This window comes from Nicotiana tabacum, chromosome 8, assembly GCF_000715075.1.
Source record: "Nicotiana tabacum cultivar K326 chromosome 8, ASM71507v2, whole genome shotgun sequence".
Classification (NCBI taxonomy): Eukaryota; Viridiplantae; Streptophyta; class Magnoliopsida; order Solanales; family Solanaceae; genus Nicotiana; species Nicotiana tabacum.
In genome coordinates, this window is record NC_134087.1 from 41,914,538 (window position 1) to 41,938,252 (window position 23,715).

At 36.2% G+C, this 23,715-nt stretch overlaps 1 pseudogene; it reads right to left on the reverse strand.

Moving 5' to 3' along the window:
- Positions 1-8,434: 8,434 nt before the first annotated feature.
- On the reverse strand, positions 8,435-10,141 carry LOC107792125 (premnaspirodiene oxygenase-like; annotated as a pseudogene).
- Positions 10,142-23,715: the final 13,574 nt, after the last annotated feature.

Here is a 23,715-nt window from a genome sequence, read left to right on the forward strand (position 1 = left end):
AGGCAGCAATAAGGTAAGAAAACAATTAAGGGACTGGGGTATCAATTAAAAATCAATCAATACAAGATTTTCCTTAATTAAGGAACTCAGATTCAAACGGGAAAACTATTTAAGGGAAGAAATTAAATAAACATCTTGTGCAAAGCATGCAAGTAAATACATAAGAAGTTACTTAAGGGCAGAATTTTGAAATACAAGATTACATAAATAAGGTAAGAAAAATCAATTAGTAGCCAGTAAATCAAGGATCGGAGATTTTGTAATCACTGTCCATGAGTGAACCAAGTCAGAAAAGCTGAGAATTTTTTTAACTTAAGTCGAGTCACAAGGAAATCAGCAAACAAGGAAAGAAATCAATCAAACCTATACAGAAGGAAGTCTGAACTAATCACAAATTTGAAAGCCATTTTAGAGGGAAGTTCAGCACATATAAAGAGCATACAAACATGCTAAGCCGAAAGAAAATGACGTGTCATTACAAAATCAGTAGATAATAGACTACAAGAGCATGGTAGTCACATAGGTTAGCAATGTAGATAAAAAGTAGCATCAAATAGAATACAAAAGGTCCAATGTAAAAGACCTTAGAAGAGTTTAGTGGAAAATCAGAATTGCTTAAAGAGACAAAGGTTGAAAGATTTTGAGACTCAGTTGAGAAACAAATTCAGAAACTCGAAATAGTTAGGGTTTCTGAAATCAGACGGTTTTAAAGATGAAGAACAAACACATCACATAGCCAATGTTCTCAAACCCGAATGAAAACAAAATTCTAGGGTTTTACCATCAATCGAGTGCCGAGATGAGAGGACAAGTAATCAAGAAGAAGATACTAGTCGAAAATAAGTTCAAAGATCTCAGAAGGGAACTGGAGCCTTTGACATGTTTTTTCAGTAACGGAAACTCATCATAAACATAGTAAAAGAGTAACATGTGAATTACAGTAGAAGAGCTCAAAGAAACATAGTAGAAGAAGCTAATAAGAAACATAGTAGAAGAAGATTAATCAGAACACAGTAGGAGAAACATATAAAGAAACATGGTAGAAGAAACTAATTAAGAACACAATGGAAGAAACTTAATAAAAAACTAACAGAGAACACAGTAGAAGAAACGTAGTAAAAAAATACACAAAAGAAAAAGAAAATTAGAGAAGCCTCTAAATAACTCAGAAACCCTAGGTTGGAAAAAAAAGGGTTTTGAAAACATAGCTTTGAAAGAAATATCAAGAAATCGTTTAAAAACATAGGGAAAACACGAATCTGGAACAGATCTAAAGAGATCAGAAAAACCTCAAAAGCTAGGGTTTCAGAGGAACCCAAACGGTGAGAATGGCATGGATCAAAGAAGGAGGAATCGAAGCCAGGCTCGAAACAGACATAGCTTGCCGGAGCAAGGCCGGAGATGGCCATAAAACTTGAATCAACGAGGCCTGGACGAAGCTTCTTCGTGGTCAGGCCATGAAACCTCAGCAAACGAGCATATATGCACCCTGGAAGGTTGGTAGGTGGTGAGATCACCATAGATTCAGGCTAGGAGATGGCCGGAGAAGATGGATAAGACTCATCAGAGAGGAGGGGGAAAATGAAGGTTCTAGAGAGAACCAGAGATAGAGAGATAGAGAGAGAGTTGGTTGAGTGAGGGAAATGAGCGGGGTTTGGGGGGGGGGGGTCGTTTGGTTTAATTTAGGAAGAGTGAATGGTGGCCGTTGATCATTTTGATCAACGACCTGGATTAAATGGGGATCCGGGCGGGTTATTCAAATAGGTTGTGGGTCGGGTAGATTTAGGATTTGGGATGGGTAATTGAGTTTGAGATTGGGTTTAATTAGGGGTTCAAATCTAGCCAAAATTGAAATGAAATGGGCTAACATTTAAATAGCCACTTTTTCCCTTGTTTATTTTATAAAAATAGTAAAATAATTTCTGGGAGTAAATTAAAGGAACTAAAATATTAATAATATATGATTATCCAATTAAAAATACCGAAGTTAACTTTATAAATATAAACACCATTAAATCTTAAAAAAGCTAATATCACAATTACGTGCAATTTAGCTTTAAAAATACTAAATAAATTTACAAAAAATATGCAAAAATTATGTTAGCTATACTTAATTCAAATATGAGAATCCAATAGATGAATCACCAAAAATGATAATTTTGGGAATAATTATTGGGTTTTTCTTGCTAAAATAATTCAATAAATTGATTTAAAAATCCTTAAAATTAAGAGAAAAATATTAAAACCTTGGGACATACTTATATATGCATATTCATGCTATTTTGAAAGTATTTTGCATATTAAAATATAAAAGAAAAAATTGGGTATCAAAAACAAGTCCTACAAGCTACATGGGTATCCTTCAAATTTTAAATTCACAAAAGGGCATGTAGTAAGAAAACTGCAGCTCATGTTGAAGTGAACTCTACTTCTACTCCTGTTAATGTGGATTCTAATGTGGTTCCTGATTTTGTCAAGTCATCTGACTCTAGTAATGCTTCAATGGTTCCTGGTTTAACACAAGATCAATTCTTCCAACTGATGATGTTACTGCAGTAGTCCCATGTATCTGCTGATTCCTCCTCTACTCCCACTTTAATGGCTTCTGCTAACTTTGCTGGTAAGCTGTTATCAAAAAGTATTTTGCTTAAGTCATGCATGCTTTCACAAGTAGATAATTTTGTTTAGATAATAGACTCTGGAGCTTCTGACCATATGACCTCTCATAAAGATTTACTTTTTAATCTAAGGACTCTACCTATACCTTGTCTAGTTTCTCTACCAAATGGTTACAAAGTAAAAGTTCATTTAGTAAGTTCTTTAAACTTGTTTCCAAATTTTACAATTCATCATGTACTGTATGTTCCTTATTTTCAATACAATCTTATTTCTTTTCATATGCTGTTAGAATAGTACAATGGGATTGTTCGGTTTACCAGAACTCTTTGTGTTATATAGGCCCCTTCTCTAAAGATACCTCTGGTTCTTGGTAAACTAGACCACAATCTTTACAAGCTCCTACTTCCTCCTATTGTTTCTCCCAGTACTGCATCCAGTTATTCTTCTAGTGTTGTTTCCCCTGTTGTTCGCCCTGTTATTTCCCCTATCTGTGTTTTTCCTAAGATACAAGAAAATGCAAAGAATGTAAATGTTGCTGATGCTATTGAAACACCTGTAAATACTGATACAATTCTGAATAATATCATTAAAATTGATATGGTTTGGCATTATAGACTTGGACATATCCCATTTTCTAGAATGAAACATATCTCTATGCTTGGGTCACAGTTGTCTTCTAAACAATCCTTTTCTTGTCCAATATGTCTACTAGCCAGACAAACAAGAATGCTATTTTCTGATAGTAGCATACAATCCAAAAAACCTTTTCAACTGATCCACATTGACACCTGGGATCCATATCATTCTTCTACCTATTCTGGCTCCAAATACTTTATGACCATTGTTGATGACTATTCAAGAGCCACTTGGACCCACCTAATGGGAGCCAAAAGTAATGCTTTTAACCTCTTAAAAGCTTTTGTTGCCATGACTGAAACTCAATTTCAATTGAAAGTCCAACATGTAAGAAGTGACAATGCCTTAGAGTTGGTGTCCAGCATTCTTGGATCAAAATTCTTTTCTGAGAAAGGGATATTGCATCAGACAACATGTTCTCACATTCCATAGCAAAATGGGGTTATGTAAAGGAAACACAGAAATCTTTTGGAAACTGCTATAGCTTTTCTTTTCCAATCTGGTCTCCTCTTGGATTTTAGGGAGACTGCATACTCACAACCACTTACTTGATAAATAGATTCCCTTCTAATGTGTTAAAGAACAAATATGAGATCTTCTATAACAAACATCCCACATATTCAAATCTCAGAGCTTTTGGATGTTTATGTTAATCTACTGTTCCAAAACCTCATAGGGATAAACTACAGCTTAGGGCCATTCCTTGTGTGTTCATTGGTTATCTATTTAGGAAGAAGGGATATAAACTCTATGATTTACAAAATAAAGTTTGTCTTGTCTCTAGAGATGTTGTATTTCATGAGCATGTTTTTCCCTTTGTTAAATCTGGATCTTCTTCCCATATCATGTCAAATTTGATATTTTCTACATGTTTTGATCACAATGCTCAACAACATTCTTCATTGTCCCATGATCTGTTTTACCCTGCACTATCAGCTGCATCCACTGCTCCTTCTAGCCATGTTTCTTCTGATCCTGATCTATCTTTAAGCAACTCTCCTATTTCCTCTAATCTCCCTTTATCCCTTCCTTCTGAATTTGATTCCCCTCATTTAAGGAGATCTTCTAGACCTCACAATCCTCCTTCCTATTTGCAGAATTATGTCTGCAACTTACCTAATCTTGGCTACAAGTCTTCTAATTCAACTGTTGTGTCTACATCTAGTGAGCATCATGCATTTGAGCCTACTACTTATTCTCAAGCAACAACTATCCCTGAGTGACAGACTGCTATGAGAATGGAGTTTGAGGCATTGGAGACTAATGGTACTTGGGATATAGTTGAGTTACCCAAAGGCAATGGCTACAAATGGGTATACAAAATAAAGTACAACGCTGATGAGAGTATAGAAAGATATAAAGCTAGGCTTGTAGTTAGGGGTGATACACAAATTGAAGGCCTAGATTTTCATGATACTTTTTCTCCTGTGGTTAAGATGTCTACTGTTAAAACTTTAATTATTGTAGTTGTTAAAAGCAATTGGCCAATATTTCAATTAGATATTAATAATGCTTTCTTTCACGGGGATTTGGATGAAGAAGTTTTTATGAAAGTTCCACCTGGCCTTTCAGCATCTAGTGCATCCACTGCTTTTGTTCCCAATACTTTAGTTTGTAAACTTAGAAAATCTTGGTATGATTTGAGACAAGCTTCAATGCAATGGTATGCAAAGTTGTCTTAGTCCTTGTCCTCTAGAGGTTATTCACACTCTTTCAATGATTATTCACTTTTTACTAAGGGTTCTGGTGATACTTTAGTACTCTTAGTGGTCTATGTTGATGATATCATCATCACTGGGACAAATGTGTCTGAGATTGATGCTGTGAAAAACTTCCTACATGATCAATTTAAGACCAAAGATTTAGGCCACCTTAACTACTTTCTGTGCATTGAGGTTTTGTCTTCTAAGGGTGGGGTATTGTTGCATCAGAAAACGTTTGTGCATGATCTTCTCAAAGAGTTTCATTCCTATGATTGCTCCTTAGTTGTATCCCCTCTTGAAATGCATGACAAGCTACATACTAATCATGGTGATCCTCTGCGCAATCCTGAGACTTATAGGTGCTTAGTGGAAAAACTCAATTTCTTAACCTATACTAGACCTGATATTTGCTTTGCAGTGCAACATTTGAGTCAATTTATGCAGCAGCCTTTCCTTCCTCACATGCAAGCTGCCTTGCGTTTACTCAGGTATCTCAGGGGTACTCTTGATTTTGGGGTTTTCTACAATAATTGTTCTGATCTGTCCCTCAGTGTCTATTATGATAGTGATTGGGGTTCTTGCCCGGATAATAGGAAGTCCATCAGTGGGTTTTGCATTTTGCTTGGGGGTTGTTTAGTTGGATGGAAATCCAAGAAGCAATCTCCGGTCTCTTTGTCATCTACAGAAGCTGAATATAGGTCCATGAGTAAGGCCACTACTGAGATCACTTGGCTTTGCAGGCTTCTTTCTGATTTTGGTATTCTTTCTTCTTCTCCTATTATTCTGTTTTGTGATAACCAGGCAGCCATCTACATTGCTAAAAACCCTGTTTTCCATGAGCGCACAAAGCACATTGAGCTGGATTGCCACTTTGTTCGCACTAAGCTGAATGAAGGTTTGCTTCAGCTGCTTATTACTTCCCGTGCCAATCAACTTGCTGATATGTTTACTAAGCCGTTAGGAGGAGCTCTTCATCATCTGCATCTATGCAAGTTGGGTGTCATCTCACCCTCCAACTTGCCGGGGGATGTTGAGATACAAGAAAATGCCATTACATAGTTGGGTTGTCTTTCTTTTTCCATTGGGCCCTGAGCCCACATTGTATGTATTTTATTTTTAATCTTTGTACTAAGTTATGGGCTGTCCCATATATTGAGGGAAATTATTATTTTGTAAATACAGACTTTCATATTCATTTTTTCTGATGAGAAGAAATAATAGTTCTGGACACTTCCGTCTCTCTCTATCTCACCATCTCATCTTCTTCGATCTGCTCAATAATGGAATTTTATCAATGTTTAAGGCCACAGACTTCAAAAGTCTTATAGTCAAACAAATATTATGACATGTTTAGAACATAAGTTTTAAAAGTTTTTCTTATTTTCTTATAATTCGTGTCTAATTAGACTATACCATATAAATTGAAACATGTATATACAATTACATTTCTAGGTTGTAGGGGGTTTCATATTTTAGAGCAATTTGTAGTGGATGAGCTCGATCCATTTCTTAACAGCTTAAAAGCTCATAATAGATAGTGGTGCAACAGCAAAAGAGCTTGTGAGTAAAAATCATACGCAACCTCTCTTTCCGTGTTGATATCTGCGTTGATTTGTTTCATTTTATTTCTCATTTTCCTTACATCTATTTTACAAGTCTCAACTCAGCTCCAAATAGAAATAAATATTGGAGTACATATTATTAGGACCGAAATAATCAGGTGTCATATGGAAGCTAGTAAAGTAAACCTTGAACGACGATAAATCAGATAACAAAATAGAAATATATCAAAAGAGACACAAACATTTAATGTGGTTCAATTAATTGGCATACATCCACAGGCGAAGATGAACAATACACTATATAAAAAAGAGTACAAAATATCGAGAGAGCAATCCCACAAAGAAGCAAACACAAGTGGTGGGCAAACACTTGTCCTGAAATTCTCCCCCCTAAACAAGACTCTCAAGCCCCTTATGGATATATTTTGGATGCTACTAAATGAGAATGAAGGACACTCACTTTATAGAAGTACAAACTTTTTCCTTCAAATAAAGGGACTAACCAAATATAGGAGATTTATAATTTCTTTCTAAGAAAAGGAAAACTCAATTATAGTAAGTATGTTGCCATTTCCTTCAAAAGATAGGAAAACCAAATATGGTAAGAAAATCAGGACAAACACCTAACAATTCTTCCCCTTGGCTTGAATTTTTTGTCAAAATAAACATGATCCACCTTCTTCAAATAATCTTCTGCAAGTCACATCTCTAAATCTCCACCACAAATTTTGTCTCAACGTGCATAACACTCTGTTCAAATTTCTCAGACAAAAAATATGATTACCATCAAATAGGTTGCGGCTAGAACTAAACTCGCCTAAATGAAGCTATCTTACACCTCGCTCTGATACCATTTCTTAAGACTGAAATAATCAGGTGTCATGCGGAAGCTAGTAAAACAAACCTTGAACGATGATATATCAGATAACAAAAGAGAAATATACCAAAAGAAATACAAAAATTTAATGTGGTTCGGTCAATTGACCTACATCCACAGGTGGAGATGAGCAATCCATTATATAATAGAGAGTACAATATATCGAGAGAACAACCTCACAAAGAGGCAAATAGAAGTGGTGGGCTAACATTTGTCCCAAAATTTCCCCCCTAAACAAGAGTCTCAAGCCCCCTTATGGCTACATTATGGATGCTACTACATGAGAAGGAAGGATCCTCAATTTATAGAAATCCAAACATTTTCCTCCAAGAAAAGAGACTAACAACATATAGGAGATTATAATTTCCTTATAAGAAAAGGAAAACTCAATTATGGTAAATATGTTGTCATTTTCCTTTAAGAGATAGAAAAACCAAATAATGTAAGAAAATCAGGACAAACACCTAACACACACTACATAAAATGGCGGAGTAGATTCTTTCGTCCGACCTTCCGAACCAAAACTGTACAAGTTACAACCGACTCTGGATCTTATTCTTTGCAAATTTTCACAATAAACTTTACAGCTTATTTGGATGATTGTTACATATTGTGTTATAATTGTATTATGACTTGAAATACAATGTTTGTTGTGATTGTTACTTAAATTTTATTGTATCGTATTGTTTTATCCATCGTTACGTAATGATGAAAAGTGTCACCCTATGGAACGACCGATTTGGTGTGATTGTGTGATTACCTTATTGTTTTCTCTTATTTTTTTCCTTTTTTATTATTACATAATCTTATTTTATCATTTACCCTACCTTTTTATATAATAATATTACCTCATATCTTATTTTTTCTTTATAATATAATAAGTTTATTCTTCATAATTATTGGTGCATGACGTCATGAAACGATGACAAATAATACAATCTATTCAAATATTGTATACATCAAAACATACGGTACAATACTATACAATACATTATGAATCTAAACAAGCTGTTAAACATAAAAGGGCGACATGAATATAAACCAAATCAAAGGAGGTGAAGCATTATATAGGGTATGAACTTTCAGCATTGAAAGCACAACATCAAAAGTTTTCGTCACTTCTGTGATCTGCGGAAATTAAGTACAGATCTTTTTGTTTTGTTGCACTTAATCCCTTCTTCTCAGTCATATCTAGATCTTCTGGACTAATTCCATATGGAAGTGCCCAGTTAAAGTGGTAGAGGAGCCGAGTCAGTGGATGTTTAACATTAGCTAAACCAAATTGCATTCCTGGACAAATCCTTGTTCCTGCACCAAATGGTATAAACTGAAAGTGATTTCCCATAAAGTCAACAGAAGAATTATCAAATCTCTCCGGTATAAAACTCTCAGGATCATGCCACCTTTTGGGATCTCTTCCAAGTGCCCATGAATTGATTAGTACTCTGGTCTTGAGAGGTATTTAATATCGATCAATATATGTTTCTTTCATACATTGCCTGGGCAGAAAAGGACTTGGAGGATGTAGCCTTAACGTTTCATTAATGACTAACTTTAGATATGATAATCTATCAAGATCTTTTTCATCAAAACTTGTCTTTCCTTTGAAAACTTGTCTCACTTCACTTTGTTCCTTGGCCTTAATTTTTGGATTCCTCATCATTTCCGATAGAGCCCATGTAATAGTTGCAGCTGAAGTTTCAGTTCCAACGGCGAACATGTCTTACATCAACAAAAAATAAGTACATAAATAAAGACAACTGATTCATACACATATAAGGTAATAGACTATCCAATGAGAGTATTGTACAAAAATATTTAAGGAGAAAACTTACAGAAATTACTGCTTTTATGTGATCATTTGTGATTGGAAATTGGAGTTTACCATTCTCCTTAATTCTTAGGAGAACATCAACCAAATCTTCACCTCCAAACTCACTATTTCCCTTGCTGTTGAGTGCTCGATTCACAATATGTTCACTAACGATGTTCTCTAGAGCTGCATCAACCTTCTGATGCAGCTTTAACAATCTCGATTTCACCCCACTCATCTTGTGAAGTAATTTCCAAGAAGGGAATAAATCAGCCACATCAAATCCTCCTAATGAATCCAGTGTTTCCCTCAACAAATTTATCAACTCTTCTTGATTATTTTGTACTCCTCCAAAGGCTGATCTACGTGTCACAGAGTTTGTATAGTGAAGAATATTTTGTGTTATGTTGACAATAGAACCATTCATGGATTGAATTGATGAGACGAGACTCGAAATATCATCTTTCTGGATTGAACTAAAAGATTTAACCATCTTGGCACTTAGAAGTTCCGTAACACATAAGTACGCATTTGTCTCCAATTGTCACCATATGGTGCAAATGCAATGTCCTTACTGTTGTAAGTAGTAATGTTTATGGATGTAAGTTGTGGCTTAGCAGAAATAGCAAGTTCGTGAGATTTTACAACTTGTTTTGCCATATTAGGTGATGGTATGACTACAGAAGGAATTTCTCCAAGTTGCAAATACATGATAGGCCCATATTTCTAGCTATTTTTTTAAGAGTGCGATGTGGAAATGCTCCTCTCAAATGGTGGATACTTTCAATAAGGGGAAGTGCCCATGGACCTGGAGGCAACTTTTGTTGTTTTGATTTATTTCTCTTATCAAATAGAACAAAAAGGAAGGAAAAGAAGATGAGCAGTGCAATAAAATTGAAAGTAGAGAAATTATGAATGATCTCCATTTTTTAAAAGGGAGCTTTAGATGTATATTGCTTCCGTAAGTTTTAGCAGGCTTTTATAGCAAGGCACATCCAATGCATAACAGTTAACATGTTAGTTACACCTAAATAAACCATTACAAGTACGTTTAGTTAACTATGTATGTCAATCTTTTGTTAAAATTAATTATAACGTCTCATACTTGAGGAACCGTCTTCAGCAGGTAGTTTTCTCTATTATGTGTGGGTTTGTACATTGTTTGGTGGTAGTTACCCAATGAAAATATTGAGAGAGATTGCGTAAAGATTCACTTTCTCATATCACTCTCTAGAGCATTATTTGGATCTATTTATTTGCATTCTATTGCAAAAAATAAGAATATAATAAGAAAATAGATTGAAACATAAAGAATTATAAACGTTCATCACTTTGGACATATAGAAAATCAGCATAAGAAAATTAGAGTCCTACAAAGATAAACATAATATCTAAATCTCCCATAGCCGCAACAAATGCATTCTGCAGCTTCGTGAGATGGCTACTGAGCCTAGTTTGGCAGATCGCGAGCCTAAAAAAGTCGTATGGTTGTGATCTTGCGTATTGTCAATTGTCATTTGCCAAACCTACTGACTAAACAAATTTAATGCAGATTTGTTGGGTTTAAGCTTTTTAGAGCTTAAAATAGAGCGAATAGGAAATTGAGGGAAAATTAAAATTTTCAAATTTCCCTCTTTGAGAAAGGGACATTGTCCCATATTGGAGGACGAAAAGAGTTTTGATGAGTATATATACAGTTGCACTTCTTCTAGCTCTTAAGAGTTGAGGAGAAGGCAAGCTCGCGCCGTTGTCGTCGCTCGCCCAGATTAGGTTACGGTTTCGGTCAATTGATTGATTAATTCTTTGGACCAAATTTATTTGTTAATATCAACGCAATATTAATTAATCCAAATTAGATTGTTTATATAACGATAATTCAATTTTCCTACGTTTTAATTTTTCTATTATAATTTGAATTTGGCGGTTTGCATAAATGGCTGTTTTATAAAACATCCATTTTGAGTTGCAACCGTACATGAAGAGTTGTAACTCTTCAATATAACCCAACGAATTTTTCCAATAAATACAAGAACTCCCTCAAATTTTCCTTACGAAAATTCTGATTCTCCTTCTTCTTTCTGTATTGTTTTAACAAAAAAGAAAGCAGTAAGTGTGATTTACTATTGTTGTTTGCGTTTGTTGTCACTGGGGTTTGAAGTACCGCTACACCAGTGAGGGTAATCCGTTCTATCCTGGGAGGAAATAATCCTAAATCCCTGGTACTAGGAGGGGATTAAGTTCCTTAAAGAAACACTGTGAATTCAGTGGGCTCGAAATAATTCTATTCTTCTGCATTTATGCTTTTATAGCATCTTTATTTTTGAATATATTTTCGAATACAAATTACTAAAAAGCTTAAGGAACTTCATTATTTTTTCTGTATTCATCTTTTATTCTGTTTGTGGGAGACTAAATCCTAGTGATTTATACTCTCAGTTTGGAGATTAGATTCTTCGAATTTTTTACTCCTTTGTTGACATTACGAGATTAAACTCTTTCTGGTTTTCTACTCGTTCTGTATTGTGTTTGAAGAAATAAAATATTCATTGTGGTATTTAAACTGTTTTTGTTAAACTTATTCGTTTTGAAGATTTTAAATACTTTACCGTTAATTAATTTTATTTCTATTTTGTTGTTAATAGAAATGATAGAAACATTAACCCCCGTGGCTGGCTGTACGAGCAATGTTGTTACTTCCAGTCGTTCTGTGCCACCACCAGCTCCAGCGGAAATGCCCAAATAGTTTACCGGGATTGATTTCAAACATTGGCAATAGAAGATGTTCTTCTATTTGACTTCTTTGGGTCTACAGAATTTCATCAAGAAAGACGTTCTGGTTCTGCCGGAATTAACTCCGGATAATGAACGTTTTATTGTGACTAAGGCTTGGAAGCACTCAGATTTCTTGTGCAAGAATTTGTGATGACCCGGTAGGTCATCTAGAGCCTAATTCTATATTTTGAAGCCTCAAATACCCCATTTTAGCCGTCCTCGATTTGCGTGTGTTGTTTGGGTGATTTTTCGGAAAGCTTTTATGTTAAAAATTGATAAAATATGAAATTTTGCCTTAAAATCCATTTGAGTTGTCTTCGGTCAACTTTTTGAGAAAATGGATCCGGATCAGTATTTTGACGGTCCCGATGGGTCCATATCGTGATTTGGGACTCGAGCGTATGTCTGGAATGGAATTCGAAGGTTCCTAGCTCGAGTTATCATATTTTATTGAAAAGTTAAAACTTGAAGGCTTAATGAATCTAAAAGTTCGACCAATGTTTGACTTTATTGATATCGGGTCTGTATTTTGGTTTCGAAATTCGGTATAGGTCCATTACTATATTTATGATTTGTCTGTCGAATTTGGTGAGAATCAGATTTAGTTTGATGTGATTCGGACGTCCGGTTGTTAAAATAGAAGTTCATGAGTTTTTTTTTTGAAAATTTCATTTGAATTGGTGTCTGATTCGTAGTTCTAGGTGTTATTTTGACGATTTGATTGCGCGAGCAAGTTCGCATGATATTTTTGGACTTGCGTGCACGTTTGGTTTGGATCCCTGAGAGCTTGGGTGAGTTTCGCATAGGCTACAGAGTGAGTTTTGGACTTAGGAAAGTACTGTTATGCTTTAGTTCTGGTGCAGGCCTCAAACCTCGTAATTGCGAGGTCAGGCTTCGCATTTGCGATCTTTGTCAGGCTCGCATTTGTGATCTTTCCGATGATTTGGGTCGCAATTGCGGAAGATCACTGTTTGCATTTGCGAACAAATCATCGCAAATGCGATAATAGAAGAGACGCTGAGACTTCGCAATTGTGAAGGTTTTCTCGCATTAATTGCGACATCTGCAACTGATCAAATATGAGTTAGACGGGATTTTCTCTCATTCTTCAAATTTTCAAAACAAGAAAACCCTAGAGGCGATTTTCCCAAGAGCCCTTCTTCCCCAATCCATTGGTAAGTGATTCTAACCTATTTTCTTTCAATCTTTCATTACATTTCATACGATTTCAACCTAAAATTTAGTGTTTTCATGGTGGAAATTGGGGTTTGGGTAAAATTAGGAATTTTTGTAAAATTGGAACTTAGACCTCAAATTGAGGTCGGATTTTAAAATAAATTACATAACCGGGCTTGGGGTTAATGGGTAATCAGGTTTTGGTCCGAATTTCGGGTTGGGACCAAACGGGCCCGGGAGTTGACTTTTGTTGACTTTTTCAATAATGACCTAATTTGAGTCTTTTGCAAACGTGGATAGTTTCTAAGGCTTAATTTGAATCGTTTGGTTGGTAATTTGCTAGATTTTATTGGTTCGGAGGTGTGTTTGAAAGGAAAAGTTGTGGTTGAACTTTGAATTGATCTTTCGAGCAAGGTAAGTGTCGTGATTAACCTTGACTTGAGGGATTATGACTTGTTTTCCTATTTGCTATATGTTTAGTTGTTGGTTTCAATGTATATGTGAGGTGACGAGTACTTATGCGTCGTTGTTGGTTTAAAGCATGCGGGTTGGATTTGTTCCTTGTAAATTATTGCTTACTTTGATCGTGTTATCTATGCTTAGACTAGTTACTTATTAAATTGATCGTTCTTTTCCACGTTTATGGGCTTTCTGTGATAATTGAGTATTGTTTCCAAAGTTGAGGTTGGTATTGTGGTACCCTTATTGACGTAAGGCTTGTTCTTGTTTCTTTTATCTCCCTATTATTATATGTTCATTGTTTTATAGTAAGGGAGAGTATTAATGCACAAAGGGTGACACCGTGCCATATTTGAGTGTTAATGCACGAAGGGTGATATTGTGCCATATTGTGAGAGTTAATGCATGAAGGATGATGCCGTACCATATTTTGAGAGCTAAGCACGAAGGGTGATGCTGTGCAGTTTTATTCATTATGTTTATTCATTTTATTGGTTAAAGGCATATTGACAGTTCTGGTTATCATTTCTTGTTGTATTTATTGCATCTTGTACCCCTTTCGCATGTCCCCTCCCAATACTACATGTTTAGCCTTTGTTTGTTGTTATCTTGTACGTATATTGTTAACTACACAGGTTATTTACGTAGGTATCTTGTCATAGCCTCGTCACAACTTTGTCAAGGTTAGGCTCGACACTTACAGTGTACATGGGGTCAATTGTACTCATACTACACTCTACGCTTCTTGTGCAGATTTTGCTATTGGTCCCAGTTGCCCGTGAGGTGCATTATCTTGGATCAGCTGACTTGGAGACTCGAGGTAGGTTTGCTAGCGTCTGCAGACCTTGAAGTCCCCTTCCATTTCCCCTTATTTATTGCTCTTTTTTTTTGAGACAGTTGTACATATTTCAGGCTCTATTTGTAGAAATTCTAGAAGCTCGTGAACAATGACTCCAGATCCGGGTTGTACTAAAAATAAGTGTTGTTATGTGATTTCGCACTCAGTTTTAGTTTCATTTTGGTTTAATTGACTTTACTTATTGAAATTGATTAAAATTTGGCTTAAATATCCTCTAACATTGGCTTGCCTAGCAAGTGAAATGTTAGGCGCCATCACGGTCCTGAAGTTAGGAATTCCGGATCGTGACAAAATTATATTTTTAGTGAACTGGAGGATGAATTTTACAACGTCTATAGTAATGCAGAAACTTCTAATGAACTATGGGATGCGTTGGAAAAGAAGTATAAAACCGAGGATGTCGGTTTGAAGAAGTTTGCTACAACTAAGTTTTTGGACTATAACATAGTAGACAACAAGCTTGTTATTACCCATGTTCAAGAGCTGCAAGTTATAATTCATGATCTCCTTATTGAAGGTATAATCTGAGTTAATGCTTTTGTTAATAGTATTAATTTTGTTACTAATTATGATTTTTTCATTGAAGGTTTGGTCATCAATGAGGAATTTCAAGTTGCAGCAATGATTGAGAAGTTGCCTCCTTTATGGAGGGCTTTAAGAACTACTTGAGATACAAGCGCAAGGAGATGAAACTCGAAGATCTCATCGTTCCATTGAGGATCAAAGAGGACAATAAAGCTGGAGAAAAGAAGACATGTGGGAACTCAACAATTATGGGAGAAAATATTGTTGAAACTGCTCCAATTAATCTGAAGAAGCGGAAGAAGTCTTCTGGACCAAACAACTATCCCATCAAGAAGAAATTCAAGAGAAATTGCAACAATTGTGGAAAGGTTGGACACAAAGCTGCAGAATGTTGTGCTCCAAAGAAAGAGTAGAAAAAGGGTCAAGCAAATATGGTTGAAACAAATGATGATATTGATGACTTGTGCGCTATATTGTCTGAATGCAACTTAGTGAGAAATTCTAAGGAGTGGTGGATTGATTCTGGTACCACCCACCATGTTTGTGCAGTTAGAGAAGCATTTGCTTCATATGCTCCCGCTGGACCCGACGAGACCATTTTTATGGGTAATTTTGCAATGGCCAAAATTTAAGGTTATGGAAAGATATTCCTGAAGATGTCTTCTGGCAAGGTGGTGACTCTGAACAACGTTTGTTATGTTCCTGAAATACGGAAGAACTTAGTTTCTATTTCACTTCTCGTCATGAACGGGTTTAAATATATTTTTGTTTCAGACAAAGTTATAATAAGTAAGAACGAGATGTACTTAGGAAAAGGTTACCTTACTGGGGGCCTTTTTAAGCTGAATATAATAGTTGTGGACAATGATAAAATTTCAGCTTCTTCTTACTTACTTGAGTCAAATGATTTATGCATACATGTTTGGGACATATCAATTATAAGACCTTGCGGAAAATGATTAGTTTGGAAGTACTGCCTAAGTTTGAATGCGACAAATCAAAATGTCAAATATGTATGGAATCTAAGTATGTTAAACATTATAAGTCAGTTGAAAGGAATTCAAATCCTTTAACCTTAATTGATACAGATATTTACGACATTAAGTCAGTATCATCTCGCGGTGAAAAAAAGTATTTCATAACTTTTATTGATGAAAGTACTCGATATTGCTATGTGTTGATACCCAATTTTTTTCTATATTTTTTTATATGCATAAATGCCTTCAAAATAGCATATATATGCATATATAAGCATGCACAAAGTTTTTATAATTTTCCCATAATTTTAGGAATTTAAATTGATTTATTTCCTCCCCTTTTATTTATAAAATCCCCACTAATTATCTCTCAAAATATTATTGTGATAATTTAGTCATTTGATTTCTATATTTATGCCAAAATATGGTTAAAATATTTTTATGCATTTTTTAATTGCATTTGGTATTTTTAAAACTAAATTGCATATAATTGCAATATTAGCCCATTTAATGTATAGTTATATTTATATGCATAAAATCGACCTTCTACATTTTTAAAATATTAAATATATTTTATTACATCATATTAGTATACAAAATTATTTTCCAAAAATTAGTTGTTATTTATTATAAATTGTATAGAGGAAAATTGGCTATTTAAAATATAGCCAGATTTACATTTCAATTGTAGCCTAAATTAAACCCAACCCCAGCCCAATTTCAAATTAAAAATACCCTACCCAAACCCTAAACTCGCTTACCCAACCCAAGACCAATCAAATCCTTGTCGTTGATCTAAAAGATCAATGGCCCTCATGAGTTCTTATCTTTTTTTATCCCAAACGACCCCTTAACCCTATCTCATTTCTCAAATCAGGTGCCTCTGTATCCTCTTATCTCCTCTCCTCTCTCAACCCATCAACCTAAACCTAGCTCCTTCAACCGCCGACTCCCTTTTCCAGTCTTTTCCGGTGATCTCCCTTTAACTCCTAAGCCTCTAATGGCTCCTCTATTGCCATGCTTGCCTTCTCTGAGGCCTTCAAGGGCCCTGGGCCATGCTGACTTGCATCTAGGGTTTGCCATCTGGTCTGTTATTGGCAACTTCAGTATGATTTCAAGCGAAATCAGGTTGTACTTGTTACGATCATAGAGATTTTAGACAGGTTCTTTCATCTCTACTTGGGTTCTTCTTAAACCCTAATATTTGCTTACATCTTCTAGATCTGTATGATTTTTTAAATGATTTGAGTCTGTTTCTTTAATGTTTTACACTATCCTTGTAACTCTTTACAAGAATCATCGATTTCAAAGTGTTTTCACCTTCTTCTCAAACCAGGGTTTTCGAAACTTCTTCTAAAACATTGTTTAAACCGATTCTTTATGTTTAAACTTCTATCTCTTGCATATTTCGAATGATTCTATGATTTTACTCCCTTTTCAACTCACATATGCTGAAAACCATAATTTCTTAGTTCTAGTCTTGGGGTTTCTGAGTTTTGTTTTGATAACATGTTCAGTTAATCTATATGTTTCTGTGATTTTGTGATTTTACCCTATGATTGCTTGTTAAGGTTCCTAATTGTGGTTATTCCTGCCTATTGTGTGATTTTACCCTATTTTGTTCACCAATATTTCTGATTCTTCACTTTTCCTACATGTATCATGCTTATTCTACTAATTCAGACTATGCTCTACATGAATCCCTAATTTATATATGATTTTGGTCCTACTCGACCTCTTAGAGTTCTGGTTTTTGCTTACTATGTGCTTGTTCTTATAAAGTTGTGCTAAATCAATGTTATTTTCTACTTTGAATCCTTGAGTCTTTGTGATTGATCTTTCACTGATCTCACATGATATCTCTACTGATTATTAACCTTGTAAAATATTTTGTGATGTTATTCTACAGTCAATTATGCTATTAATTGATTTCGTAAGTATTTTCCTTGATTGAAATATGCTGAACCTAGCCTCTATTACATGTTGTGTACTTGTACTATGAAGAAATATTTCCTTCTTTGTTATGCTCAGCCTTATACGATTTCCTTCCTTATTTTCCACATGTTTATTACCGTTTGAAGTTGACTCCTTAATTAAAAGGAGTACTTACCTTGATTACATGACTGATTGATTCTGAGTCCCCAGAATAACTGATGAACTTTGATTTTTACCTTATTTGCTACCTGCTTTCAAACTATAATACACACTCTCTTATTAGCAAAAAGGGACGAACACTCTTGGTTCAAAATCTCTCTCTCTCTCACACGTAAACTTTCTGATCTCTTTTGTGCTACTTGCTACTATTCTAAGTTAGCCGGCTGCAAGCCTAGGCTAACCATTGTGTTTTCCTGCTCCTTCACTTTGCTTACTGTCTTCTTTACTGGTATGTTCTAGTTTCAATTCAAGTTCCAACAATAATATGGTTCTTTTATTGCTTCAGTTCATCCTGTTTCTAGTTTGCTTTTACTAATGGTTTGCTATGAAACCTATAGTTAATATGTTTACATGATTAACATGTTATGAACTCCCCTTCTTTAGGATCAGTATGAGCATGTCACCCCCTTTATGTAGTTTGTCTCCATGTAATCTTGCACTACTTGAACTTTTATATGAACCTCCTAATAAAAGTAGTCTGCACTCCTCAACTTGTATGAATCTGGGATTGATTCTTAAGTCATATACTGGACCCCTTAAGCCTTGCTAATTCTGTGACTATGCTTGATCAGTGTCCTGGGCATAATTCCAAAGACTTCTGCCTTCCACGTGTTTACCATTATGTGTTTTCCTTTCCCCAATTCCCATTTACCTCTGTATGAAGACCTGTGGTGTTAAAACTTCTCTGTTCTGTGTGTAGTGCTGAACCTATTATGGTTTTAAGACTGGTGCCTTGTTTATTGACACTCCTACTCTTTTCAAAACTATATCATTGAACTCTTTGTTGTTTCACAATTTTTTTTAAGTATCCTGCAAATACAGTTTTTCCCACTAAAACCTTTTAACTTGGGTCATGCACTTTCACTCTACTCCTAAGTCAATAAGTTCTGCCCCCTCCAGTATGTGTACTGCCTTGAGATCCTCTTGAGAACCCTCTGAACTCTGGCATACTGAGGTTGGTCCTTCCACACTGCACTCATTAAATTTTGGGTACCAAGTCTATGTGTAAGCACTATCCGGGATCCTTGAGATCCTTAGGGAACTTTGATGCACCTAGACTATGATATTGTCTATGGAATTGAGGCATTTGAGGCTATTGGAGGCTTTGGAAACTTAGGTCTATCTGTAGGCTCCTTATAGAATAGCTTCTTATTTACTTATGTAATTCATTCATATGTTCTGTAATAACTTGTAAACGAATATTCGGGTAATTAGTGAAAAAGGTGGGTAATTACATGTTTGCGGGGTTATACGGGTAGAAATCATGCCTATAGCACTTTACAATTTGTTATGTTTGCTTTTATAAGTAGAAAATATGCCTATAGGACTTTACATCTTGTCATATTTATCTCACCATGTTAGAAATCATACCTATAGGTCTCAATTGATTCCATAATAGAAATCATGTTTAATGGGTCTCAAATCAATTTCACAAGTAGATGCCATGCCTATAGGACATAATCCAAACCCGAATTCTATTATAACAAGTGTTTATGTATGTTTCCATATGTCATCACGCCTGCAATCTTTAAAATTGGTACTAAAATTAGATATCATGCCTATATGGAATAACATCAAATTATGCCTAAAGATTTCAAACTAGTTTAGTTTTAAATAATTAATCCGGTTAGTGTTTAGTTCACTTCTGAATTGGTTTAACTAGTGGTTTATATTTCCTGAAACGAGTTCTTTTAAAAACTGCCTTAGTATGTTATTAGACAGCGTGCCTATAGGGGTTAAAAAGACCGTTTCAAACCTGCCTTGTTTCACTGTACAAAACCTAGCCATCAGTATTTTGCGTATAGGCAAGCGTGCAGGGCGTTTTCAAAACCTGCAATCTTGAAACTGTTTCTATGACTTAATGTTCTTCTGGTTTAAGCAAGCTTTAAAATCAGTACGTAACTGATAGAGTCATTACTTCTGAGTTTATACAACAAACTGCTTGTTTCCTGTACATTAACTTAAACATTATGCCTTAGGATACTGTTTAACAAAAGGCCTTATTTGTGCTTGAGTCGTGCTGTTTATGTGCCTTGTTTGAGGAGGAAAACTTTGAGCCTCTAGTTTCTCCTTTTTGTTCTTATTTTCTAAGAGTCCTAATTGTTCTTGCTTGTCGCCTTAGTATTTTCACCTTTAAAACCTTAGGGGTCTGTCTAGAATCACCTATAGGTAGAGGTCCTAACTTCTTCGAGGACCATTAAGAAAGAACGGGTAACAGCATGCAATAGAGATCGTTGACCAACACTCGCTTTGAATGACCACTAAGGGGATGGGAAGGGTAGATATGGGACATGATGACTATGTGCTAATGTCATGTGTAGCCCCTCATTGAGGAGTGTTTACCGGACATTGTGTGGGGTGATCCTATAGGCTAACTAACCTAGGACTCCTCTTTTTCCAAAAATTCTTTTTTCTGTTTAAAACCTTTGTTTTATACAACTTGTTCAAAAATCTTTATCTTGTTACTTGAATTATCCAACGTGCTTTACTTGCAACCTATTTGATTCAACTGTTTATTTGTAATGCACTAATTTGTGAATAAAAGTTCGGCCGGGACCCATAGTTTTGGACCAAGAGGGGTGCTTAACACCTTCCCCTCGAGGTTATTTCAAGCCCTTACCCTAAATCTCTTGTAATGCAAACCAATCCAAGAGTTAATCACTCTGGGTGCCCTAACGCACCGTAATCCATTAGGTGGCGACTCTTCAAATATCCAATTCCCCAAAAGGAAATGAGTTATCACATCCCATTAAATGTCGAAACCCGGATCTCTCCCCGTGGAGAGAAAAAGGGGGGGGGGGGGCGACAGCATGACGACTCTGCTGGGGATATCTTTTAGGCTCTTACCATAATGAACTTGTCTTTTTAAAAATTAGTCCAAGCATGCTTTATCTCGTACCTTTCTCCCTTATTTAAATTTAACTGTCCATTTTTATGCATTTATGATTCTTTATCCCTGAAATTGACATGTCTTTTTGTTTTCTTTTCCTGTAACCATCTTTCAATTATTTAAATGTTGTATTTACTTTTTCCTACGTGAAAATACTTGACTAAATGTTATTAATTGCTGCATAAATCATGTTCCGCATCATATTTCACTCGTGCGTATCAAATCCTATAGTAATGCTTTAATGAGTGGTTGCTCTCTTCCTATTTACTGCCCTTAAATTCGGAAAGGCTTATTTGTGGTAAAACCAGTCGATCAGTGGTGCTGTCGATAGTTTCGTGCCTTCCCCCTCGAGTTGTCCACTTGACGGTACCAGTCTAAAACCCATAGTAACCTTACTCTGGTGAAAATTGTGCATGCATCATGGTCAAACCTAGTCGGATCAGTAATGTTATCCACATAATGATCCTTTAAGATAAGCATTATCCAAAGTCCATCAGGTTTTCCATAATCCCAATGGACACAACCACGTTCTGAGCATTAACTTGGAGAACTAAATTCCAATATATTGATCATAAATATATAAATAGTCGAGTCCAGTGGGGGTAAGGTCTAACCCTTTTTGGTTTGCAGAAAATGAGGCATGAGGTCCCTAGATTCGATATGGTTAGCAACATCCCACCATTGCTATTAGATTGGTGGGAGGACCTTTTCGCAAGTGACAAAAAGCATGTGAGAAAATAACTGGGTAACCTGCCTTCCTTGCTAGATATTGAGCCAAACAACAAACTGATTGAACTTGTCACTTTGTTCTGGGATAGCAAAAGGGCTGTGTTTCATTTTGGCGACATAGAAATGACACCGCTTCTAGAGGAAATAGGAGGGCTTGAGGGATTGACTTGGGACAGTCCCGGGCTATTGGTACCAGAAAACCATACGAGCAGGGGATTTTTGAAGATGATGGGGCTGAAGAAGAATGTCGACCTAATATGCTTAAAGACTCCTACATACCTTTCGAATACCTGTATAAGAGGTATGGCCATAGCAAGTCTTTCCACACTTACTATGATGAAATCTCTCACTTCTCCGGGTCACCGCAGAGTATTCATATTTATTGTGTGCTTTCTAGGCCTGATAGTATTCCCAATGAAAAAGAAAAGAATCCACACTAGGTTGGCCATGGTCACTAAGGCTCTGATTGAAAGGATTAATGGACAGACATATACCATAGTCCCCATGATCATAGTCGACATCTACATGGCTCTGGAGTGCTGTCAAAGAGGGGTCAAGCATTTCGAGGGTTGTAATTTGTTGCTGCAGTTATGGTTGCTAGGGCATTTCCAAAAGGGCCGCTATCGGCAAGAATTTCCACGAAGAACTTGGTACGACCATATTGCCTTCCATCACCCTAAGAAGATGACTTACATTCTAGATAGATTTGCTCAGCAGGAAAGCGCCAAGGAATGAGTAGAATTATATGATAATCTTAACGAGGAACAGATATAGTGGATGTTTGAATGGTTCCCAACATACAAGAATTTATTATCAGATCCAGGGATGCTCCACACTTGGTGCTGATTGGGTTGAGAGGGATATACCCATATGTCCCTATGCGAGTTATGAGACAAGCAGGCAGAAAACAGGTTGTACCAAGGGTTGTAAAGATGAGTCATTTCAGGGTAGCTTACAAGTGTCAAGCTCAACACATGTGGCACTGCAAAATCATTGTGGAGAAAAGCACCGTTGAGCCCGATAGGTATCACGCAGGGTGTGAGCCTATCTACCCAACATGGTTGGAGGACAATTTGAAAGGAATGGTGACACCAGGGGCCGGTCGAAGGAACATAATCTTAGATGAGGAAGCTGAAGCTCAAGTCAAGTACAACAGGTTGTGCAAGAGGGTCCACGACTCTGAGAATGAGCACCGGGAGATACATGAGAGGAATGCGAGGTTGATCGAGGAGTGAAAAGAAATGGCAGTCACTTCCAATAGGAAACTGGAATATCTGGAGCGAGGAATAGTGAAGCTGGAAGGTAAAGTCATAAAGAGGATTGAAAATTGCCAGAACGCTGAAGGAGCTGAAGGAGGACATCTGGCTAGAGCCTACTTGCTACTGGGGTTGCGCGAGCTGGGGGGTCTATACGATGGAGTCCGGAAGATCGAATCTGGAGAAGGCCATTCTGGGACCAAATAGGCTAGATTTATTTGCTTTTCCTAAAATGTAATAAGGCCAAGTGCCAGTAGTGACTTATTTTAGTGTTGTTTTGGGATTCATCTATTTTTATATTATGAAATGAAGCATTTATTGGCATTAAAAGTTCTCCAAATCTATTTGTCGCTAGGCCTACCTCGGGCACAATGAGGTTCCCAAATTAAGACACGAATTTCAAAATCCTTACTGACTTGTTACCTTTTGTTTTTGCCTATGTTTTTTATTGTTATTCTTATCCCCTTAGGTTGGTTCACTCATACTAGCTTCGTTAGCATACCATACCAGATCTAGAGGCCCTCCACCTCCTCCTCCTCCAAGAAACACAAAAGGAAAAGGAAAGACAAAAATGGACGACTTAAGTGGTATCCGAAAGGAGAATATTGAGAACACAGAAACCTCAGATGGCCGCAGTACTCCGGCCCCAAATAATCTAGTCTTGAGACTGGGACAAAGGATACTGGAATTGCAAGGAGAACTTGAGCA